At 42.6% G+C, this 8945-nt stretch overlaps 1 long non-coding RNA gene across 1 annotated transcript in view; it reads right to left on the bottom strand.

Annotated features, from left to right (window-relative positions):
- Positions 1-3390: 3390 nt before the first annotated feature.
- LOC106724966 overlaps positions 3391-8945 on the bottom strand; it is a 9853-nt gene continuing 4298 nt past the window's right edge. The window contains exons 2-4 of the long non-coding RNA XR_001360787.1: positions 7975-8023; positions 4536-4620; positions 3391-3481 (exon numbers count right to left, since the gene is read on the bottom strand). This is a non-coding gene — a long non-coding RNA (uncharacterized LOC106724966). The remainder of the gene's footprint in view (positions 3482-4535; positions 4621-7974; positions 8024-8945) is intronic.

Below are 8945 nucleotides of genomic sequence, written 5' to 3'. Positions count from 1 at the left end.
ATGTGAACTATTGGAAGAAGGACACTAAGATCACCAATCTGGCTTCAGAGTAAAATCAGTGATTTACTGGCATATTTAGCACACATGTCACTTGCAGGAAGCTTGGGACCCCCCTGGAGGGACAAAGGATGAATATTTATTGCAGTCTAATAATAGTGGGAAAATTGAATTTTGCATTTTTTTCAGTGAAAGGAATAGGGTGATATTTTTTTTTTTTTAACAGTATGTTTTATTGATTTTTTACAGAGAGGAACGAGAGAGATAGAGAGTTAGAGTGAAAGGAATAGGGTGATATTTTTGTATTTCCCTCAGGAATTTCTATCTCAATAGACCATTTGTGATATACATATTCATAACCTATGCTGGTAATATGCTAAATACTTATAAATACATCATGATCTGGCTATATTGTTATGTCTTGTATTTATTGTTAATGGGAAAATACAAAATGCATTCAGGCTTCCCATCAATATTTATAGAGCACCTACTATGTCCCAGGCACTGGGGTAGGCACTGGAGACACAAAAATTCATTCCACACACATAAATAACACATAATTCTGCTAGGGAAATAGAAATGTATATAATTACCCACATATATGTGTTAGTTGAATATAAAACCCTGGCTTCCCGTGGCCAGTGGAGGGTTTAAAGGAAGTATTGACATGTCTTTGCCCAAAAGGGGATTGTTTCAGATAGATTTGGAAAGTTACTTATCCCACTGAGACAGGATAGTAAAGAAGGTAGGAAAATTCCTGGGCAAATAGAATAGGGAAACTGAGATAAGATAAATCAAACAAGGCCAAACAATTTGACCAATTTACAGCCAGCTAGTGGATCACAAGACCTTATATTCCCTAAACAAGGAAACCTGAGAACAAATGATTTATATCTGTCCTCCCTGAGCAGAGAATAAACAGCTTAAATCACTCTGGTCAGAGTAACAGAGACCCAATTAATGCCAATTATGCCAGCTAAACCCAAGAACGGATGAAGTCAGGGGAACAAATAACAACAACAACAAAAAAACAATTAGAGCCTGACAGACGCAAGATGAAAGTAAAACAGGAAAGCCAACCAAAGAATAAACCCAAACTCCCCATAGGCTCAGTTTGATGCATCGGCATATTAAAAATGCACCTGGAAAGCTGATGAATATTCTGCTGAAACCCTCCCCTAAGATTCTTACCAGCAGAAGCGAGATTTAAAAAAACAAAAACAAAAAACACACCCTCAAGACAAAGGATACCAGCACAGGCTCTCTCTAGAGCACACCCATGCCTATTCTCGGACATGAACATTTTACTTTCTTTCTCCTAAAGAAACTTGCAACGAGGGAGAAGTGGGCAGCAGCAGCTCATCCTGTGCTAACCCCTGAACCTGTTTCCAATGCCCCTTTTCTCTAACTTTCCAGTGAACTAACAGCAGTCCCACCTCGGCTCACTTCTTTCCTATAGCTTTTCTAAGGATCAAAGCAGAGCACCACCTAGGTTCCTTCCTGTTGCTTCTACCCTAAGACCTTCCTTTGTTTCACTGTCTCCAGCTTTAATAAATGTACTCTCAAAATAACTTGCATTCATATTGTGAAATCTTTCCTGCACAAAGTCAAGAATCCACCCACTGCCAGCCAGCCCAAGGCAGACCCACTATGGGCCCCATCCCCATCTGGCGACACCACCAAAAGGAAGACAGTAACTCCTCTATGTATATCAAGCATGCCAAGGACAGACCCCAGGAAACTGTCAACATCCAAGGTGTGCATGAAAGATGCAGGGCTGCTGAAAAGACCGAGAGGAAGGCTGAGGGGCAGTAGGAGGTGAAGAGGAGAGAGGAAGTAGGGACATCCAGGGAGGAGAAGCTTCAAATTTAAGGAGAAGCTTCAAATTTAAGGAGAAGCTTAAAAAGATTAGTAATGAATCTTTTTAAAATCCTGATTTCTGGGCCTCATCCTCCAGAAATTCTGTTTCTTTGTTACTAATGTTGTGGTCCCACCCCATAACAAAGAAACAATTTCCGGAGGATGAGGCCCAGAAATAAGGATTTTAAAAAGATTCCCAGGTGGTTCTAATGTGCAGCAAGCTTGAGAACCACTGCTCCAGAGGGTTGTAATGTGTAGCCAGAATTGAGAAGTACTGTGCTAGAGGAAACTGGGCTTTCTACAATAACCACATGGGGAACCTCCATGCCTGGCATATACAGAGCAACCCAGACGACAGAAAACTTTGGTCCTTGGATAATGGGACCAACCTGTTGGGATACTGGTGACACTTGTCTCGGCACCTAAACCTCTCTGGCAGGTCCCTCAAACAAAGATCCTTGTCTATCATTATCATCATCATCATCATATACATTGAATTCTTCATTGTGAAAGGGTAAAGAGAATAAAACGGGACAAATGAAACTTATTGTGCTTAGCAGATATCTTGCAGAAAGCTTGCAGCTTTGAGCTTGGCATAGCCTAGATAACCACTAACACATCTGATGCCAGGAGGAACCAAGGACAGACCGGACCCTTATGTCAGCAGAACTGTTTGCAGCCAGCAGAAGTTAATAAAAGTCTGCCTCCCCCTTCAGTCACCACGGATTCCTTTTTCGGACTCTGTCCACCTGCACCCAGGTGCCTGGGATAAAAGTTCTTCTGATACATTATGGCCTCATGTAATAGGTGCGCGGCCCTGGCCCACTCGGAACCTTTCACATTGTACCAGAAACTTGCTAAGAGCATTACCTCTGCATTAACTTAATTAACTCACTTAATGTGATATTCCTATGAAGTAGGTACAGTTTTTAATTTCTATTTCATGGGATAAAGAAACTAAGGCTAATAAAGTGACTTGCTCAAAAATCATGAAACTAGAAAAAGGCAGAGCTGGGACACTAATCCAGCTCTGGCTCACTCCAGAGCCCAAGTTCTGAACCATGTCTAAATCATACTGCTCCACCCCATTGCTAGGGCTGAAATCTTCTACCTGCCTGAGCACCATCCCTTCAGCTTCCTAGGAAAATTGTTCTTCCAGCTCCATTCCCTTAGGCTGGGCCCTTCCATGCAAGACTCATGTACAGATGCCCAAGATCCATTGCTGACATTAAATCCTTTCCTTGGTATTACAGGTGAAGATTTGTCTTCTACCTTCAACCTTTTACAGACTTTGATTTCTGTTAAAAGGACTCAGAGTTACCGAAAGTCTAGTGCAAATGAAAACTGACCCTTTAAAATCCATGCAAGGAGAACACAGGATTTTAAAACAAGAATGTAAAATTGTTATTTCCATGGCTTCAGTAATTGTTCTCAGAAAAGAGTATTCCAGAGAAACAAATTAAGTAGAAATTCATGAACTAACCAAATCAGGCTTTATATTGACATGTATTTCAATAAGACATTACTTACTATAGAGCAGGCAGCCGGTTTTCTGTTTTTCATGCATTAAGTCATGGGTCCTTTCTGCCACAAGTACTTTCAGGTGTTTGCTGCACTTCTCCATCTAAGCATCCATCACAAAGAGAAATTATTTCATGGGAACAATTTGCTCCCTGTGTAATAATCTCTGACTCTTTGAAAGCACCTAGAAAGCAGTGGAATTTCCATAGGGGGCCCTTGGCTTATAATTATCATCTCCTTGTGATCAGTAACCAAACCAGTTCTGAGGGGGTGCACCACTGAGACTTGCCCTGAATGCTCTGGTAAATCCATACCTAAATGGATGCACTTAGTGAGAACTGGGAAGTCACCCAAGCTTAACAAAGAAATCATCATGTCCGGAATAATTTTGCTGGGATCTTGTATAAAAGCTTCATTACTTGTCCAAACTTGGGTCTTTGGGGTGGGTTGTTTTTTCTTCACCTCCCAATCAACTGCAGTGATCAAGAATAACAAGCACACACTGATTTGTGGATATTCTGAACAGAATTACAGAACTGAGCAATTTGGAATCATCTATTTTTGGGTTTCTATGCCTTTTTTAACCTTAGCTGTCCCATGAACAGTACGTAACCCTTTTACAGTCACAATTCTCATTTTGTGTTCTATTAACTTAATTCCTATCAATTACACAAATTATCATAAAGCCCATAAGCTTATCTAAATCCCAAAGCAATGGGTATTATGGCACCACAGCTGCATCTGTAGATTTGTTTTCATCCTCATATGTGTCACTTTGTCATCGTGTGTCTACGGCACCAGAGCTCTACAGTAATGCTGGGCTCCTATCTCAGGATTCTGCCCTCTCTTCTCTTTTCTCTCCACATCTCCTCCCTAAGAGGCTTCCTCTCCATCTACAGCTCCATTATAGCCATAGATAGTGGTGGTCCCCAAATTTCTGTCTCCATCTGAGCCTCTGTTCCAAGTTCCTAACACATATTCTAATTGCCTACTGGATTATCTCTATCAGAAAAATGCCAAGAAGTTGTTACTTGAGGCAAGAGATTACTCTTGTTGATACATCTCTTTCCAATACATAACATGATTTCATGCTTAGTTGATGTGATGGCTTCAGAGTCAGAACTCAAGAAGTTCCCTTTCCTTCCTCGCTTTCTTACCTCTGCACACTCTGAAGGGCAAGGACAGCGATTCTCAGGCTTCCCTGTCATCAAGAGGACACTCTACAGAACAAGGCTCTTCTTTCTGTGGGAGGGGAGAAAAGAAATGAAGGAAAAAAAACAGCATTAGAAATAATCAGCTGGCCATGGTGGCTGAGTGGTTTATTATCGACCAGGAGGTTATGGTTCGATTCCCGGTCAGGGCACATGTCCAGGCTGTGGCTCCATCCCCAGTAGGGAGTGTGCAGGAGGCAGCCAATCAATGATAAAAGATCATTAATGTTTTCTATGTCTATCTTCCTCACCCTTTTTCTCTGAAATCAATAAAAATATTTTTTTTAAAAAAAGAGAAACAATAAAAAAAAGCATGTGCAAAAATCTCTAGAGCAAAATATAGTTTTAACCCCTCTGAAAGCTATCCTTGCTTTCACTGATTTATTCATTCATTCAATTAGTATTTACTGAGCACCTACCATGTCTCAGCTATGATCTAGGCCAGTGATGGCGAACCTTTTGAGCTCGGCGTGTCAGCATTTTGAAAAACCCTATCTTAACTCTGGTGCCGTGTCACATATAAAAATTTTTTTATATTTGCAACCATAGTAAAACAAAGACTTATATTTTTGATATTTATTTTATATATTTAAATGCCATTTAACAAAGAAAAATCAACCAGAAAAATGAGTTCGCATATCACCTCTGACACGTGTGTCATAGGTTCGCCATCACTGATCTAGGCACTCAGGATATAGCAGAGCAAACCAAAGGCCCTGCCCTCAAGGAATTTATAGTCCAGAGATGGGACATAGCAATCCACAAAACATATATAATTTGTCAGTTTGTGATAAGACAACAGAAGAGAGTTAGGAATCTATATCAATGACAGACCATATAATTTAAGCCAGGTGGGAAGGTAAAGGGCATAAGAGAGGAAGTGAGGTGCAATCAGGTCAATGGATTGGACCTCCCAGCCTGATACATTGGTGGGTTTGGGAAACTAAAGGGCATTCGATAGAAAATGGGAGGTGGAAGTCAAAGAGTGAGATATTGAAATGGAGAATTTGGAGGAGATCCAATTATGGGCAATGATGATATCTCAGATTGAGATATAGAATGGGTAGCTGAGGCAGGTGAAGGACAAGATGATGGGAGAAGATGGGGGTCAAAGAATTGATAGGATGGTATTGGACATATTATCCTCATGGATATTGAGGTTGCCTAAAATTATAATGGAAGTGGGAGAAACGGGATTCCAGGGCTGAATCTGTGTCCTTCCACCAGAGAACTAAATGGGAATAAGGGAGTAGTGAGCTCGAGCCTTAAAGATGTCTCTCAGTCTCTCTGGGTCTCAACTGCCTCATCTGAAAATGAAATGGCACAAATAAATAATCTATAAGGTGACTTACAGCTAATAGCTCTAGTTCTGGATGACCCCAAAGGGATAAGCTGAGGTGGTTGATTCAGCCCCTTGGCAGGTAAAAAGGACAAATTAACAAGTGTATCAATTTATCTGTTAACAAGCATTTAGAATTACACTGTAAATTAGACATTCCCTTATGAGATTCGCTCTGGAGGCCTTACGAAGTGTCTTAATTAACCACAAAGGAAAGAAAATTCTATTCTGCCACCTCTCTCTTCTTTCTCTTTTTTCTTCTATGTCATTCCCACTAGTAAAGAGCTGATAGTGCTCCTTTCTGATCACATGTGACTTTCTCAACCTGGCATTTAAGAATCTCCAGCAAAGGACCCCTTCTAAACATCCAGTCATTCCCGGTGCTCCTCAGCACAGCTGACTGACTCTAACTGCTGGTCAGGCCCTTTATTGCCCACTGCCGCCTGCAGCCCACACCCTCTCCCCACACACTCACTCCTGTAGAGGACAGAGTGATGTCAGCCTAGCCCCTGCCATAGACAAGTTCCATATGTGGTTTACTGCTCAGTGTAGAAATGACTTTGCTCATCTGCACTCTGAGAGAATGTACTTTCAGATATTGATGACAAATTGTGACTAGTATGAGTCAATCCCCATAAAGAGTGGTAGTTTGTTTTGTGTTTTTTTCTCCCATCTCTGTGGAATTACACTTAAATTGCACGGTTATTGGAAATTAATTTACTTACACATATATTAAAGCTGGGCTGTAACCAGATAATTGGGAGAAATGAGACAGATTTTCTCATTATATACTATCATCTTTCCTTCTGTTCCTTTTTGCATCAATTTAAAAGTATCAAGGTCAGTCAATAATATTTGATCATTCTGGTTGAAATCCCCATGTCACTCAGTTTATCTGTTAAATGGCATTCAGAAGCACGTGAAACTATTGCTCAACACAACTGCCAACGGTTTTACATTTAAAATAATAAAATGAAAAATAATTTCAAGGAACCATGCCCCACCCTCATTCACCTCCCATTTCTCTATAGACAATGTCTTAATGACAGTTTTGGTCTCTGTTGAAATATGTATAATTTTTGTGATCTGTTGGAATTCATATATCTGGAAAGAAATTTCTTAAAATAAATAAGCAAAGCCTGAGGGTGAGAAAGATTTATTAAAGGACAAGAACTCGCATCCTGGGGAATAAAATCCATGCTCAACATCATTATGATTGGAATGTGGTCAAAGGAAACAAATCCCAAAAGGTCCCTGTGTTCCAGATGCAGCCAGGGTATTTTTAGTGCTGCTCTCCTTCAACTCAATAGGCCTAGATTTGGATGGAGGAACTCATCCTAGTACCCAGGAGACTTTACAGTATGGGATTTTGGTTCAGTGCTTTTTCAAACCAAAAGGATATGCTATCCTATATAATAAAGAGGTGATATGCAAATTAACCCTCACACCCTCACAAAGATGGCTGCCTATGACCAGGCCGGCAGGGGGGTTAGTGAGGGATGACCAAACAACTGAACAGCAGGCTGCATGGGGCAACCAGGCCAGTGGGGGGGGGGGGGCTGTGAGGGGTGACCAGGCCGGCAGAGGGGGACAGTTGGGGGTGACCAGGCCGGCAGGGAGAGGGAAGTTGGGGGGCGATTAGGCTGGCGGGGGTGGGGGGGCAGCGCTGACTAGGCCAGAAGGGGAGGGCAGTTGGGGGCAACCAGGCCGGCAGGGAGGGCACTTAGGGGCGATCAAGCAGGCAGGCAGGTGAGCAATTAGGAGCCAGCAGTCCAGGATTGTGAGAGGGATGTCCCAGATTGGAGAGGGTGCAGGCTGGGCTGAGGGGACCTCCCCGCATGCACTGGGCCTCTAGTTTAACTATAGATGAGGAGGAGAAAGAGCAGCAGGAGGAGAATAGATATATCTTATTTTCTATTAAACATATATGAACAAATCAGACACAATATTATTCCGTGCCAGGATAGGGCCCACTGTTCGCTGCTGAGCAATGGAGAAGCAGACTCCCTGATGGCTCATTTGAAAATATGTTCAATAGAGTCTTACCGAGACTGGGTCACTTCAGGTGGCAACCTCCAACAAAATCATGGCATAGCTACAAAAAGATACACAGGTCATTGTGATGTGAAATTTCTCATCCAGAACAAATTAAAAATCCACACAGATTTCTCTTCCTCTCTGAAATGCAGAGCCACTGTTTGCAGGGATAGTGGAGACATTGTTTAAGATAAACTTAGCTACACCCAAATTTGTTAATTCTATAAGGTCATAATTATCTGTTAAAAAAATGAATATTTTTCGGAAAAACCAAGATGGCGGCATAGGTAAACACCGGAGATTGCTGCTTAGCACAACCACTTCAAGAATACAAAAAGACGGAGGAATGGACATCATCCAGAACCACAGGAAGGCTGGCTGAGTGGAAATTCTACAACTAGAAGGAAAGAGAAAAGCATACCAAGACTCAGAGGAGGTGCGGTGCGGAAGTAAAGTACAGAGGTACGGAGGCACACGTGGAGAGGGCTGGCGGCTAAGGACATGGTTGTCTTTTTCAATCGGTAGGGAGTCTCGAGCTCCAGTTCCGGGCGAGTCTCTGGGGACCCAGACTTATACAGGAGAAACTGGACTGTCTGGCATTGGTCGGAACTCGAGGGCAGCTTTCTCTTGGAGGTGCTTGCAGCGATTGCCGGGACACTGAGAAGCGGGGCCTCTGAGGGCAGCCATAGCTGCTTGATCCCCTGGGACCCCTGTCCTGCCCCGCCCAAGGTGTGCTCCTGCAAAAGGCTTCCCCATATGAAAGGCCTGGCCCTTTGCAATCTGAAAATTACCTAACAAACTTGCAGCTGGCCCAAGGCCCCAGGGCAACTCGCATTGCTTCACAGCTGAGTTCCTGCCAGGTAGCCTCAGGCAGAGGCTAGATTAGCACCTCCTTAGAGATCCAGGAGCCAGTGTGCCTGGTAGTCAGAGTGGGACCATCCAGATTGCAGCTCCTCGGATTCATAAAGGACACACTCAGG

Source organism: Myotis brandtii, unplaced genomic scaffold (assembly GCF_000412655.1).
Source record: "Myotis brandtii unplaced genomic scaffold, ASM41265v1 scaffold1270, whole genome shotgun sequence".
Classification (NCBI taxonomy): Eukaryota; Metazoa; Chordata; class Mammalia; order Chiroptera; family Vespertilionidae; genus Myotis; species Myotis brandtii.
The sequence above is the reverse complement of the archived record's forward strand: the minus strand, read 5'-3'. Positions and strand labels throughout refer to the sequence as shown.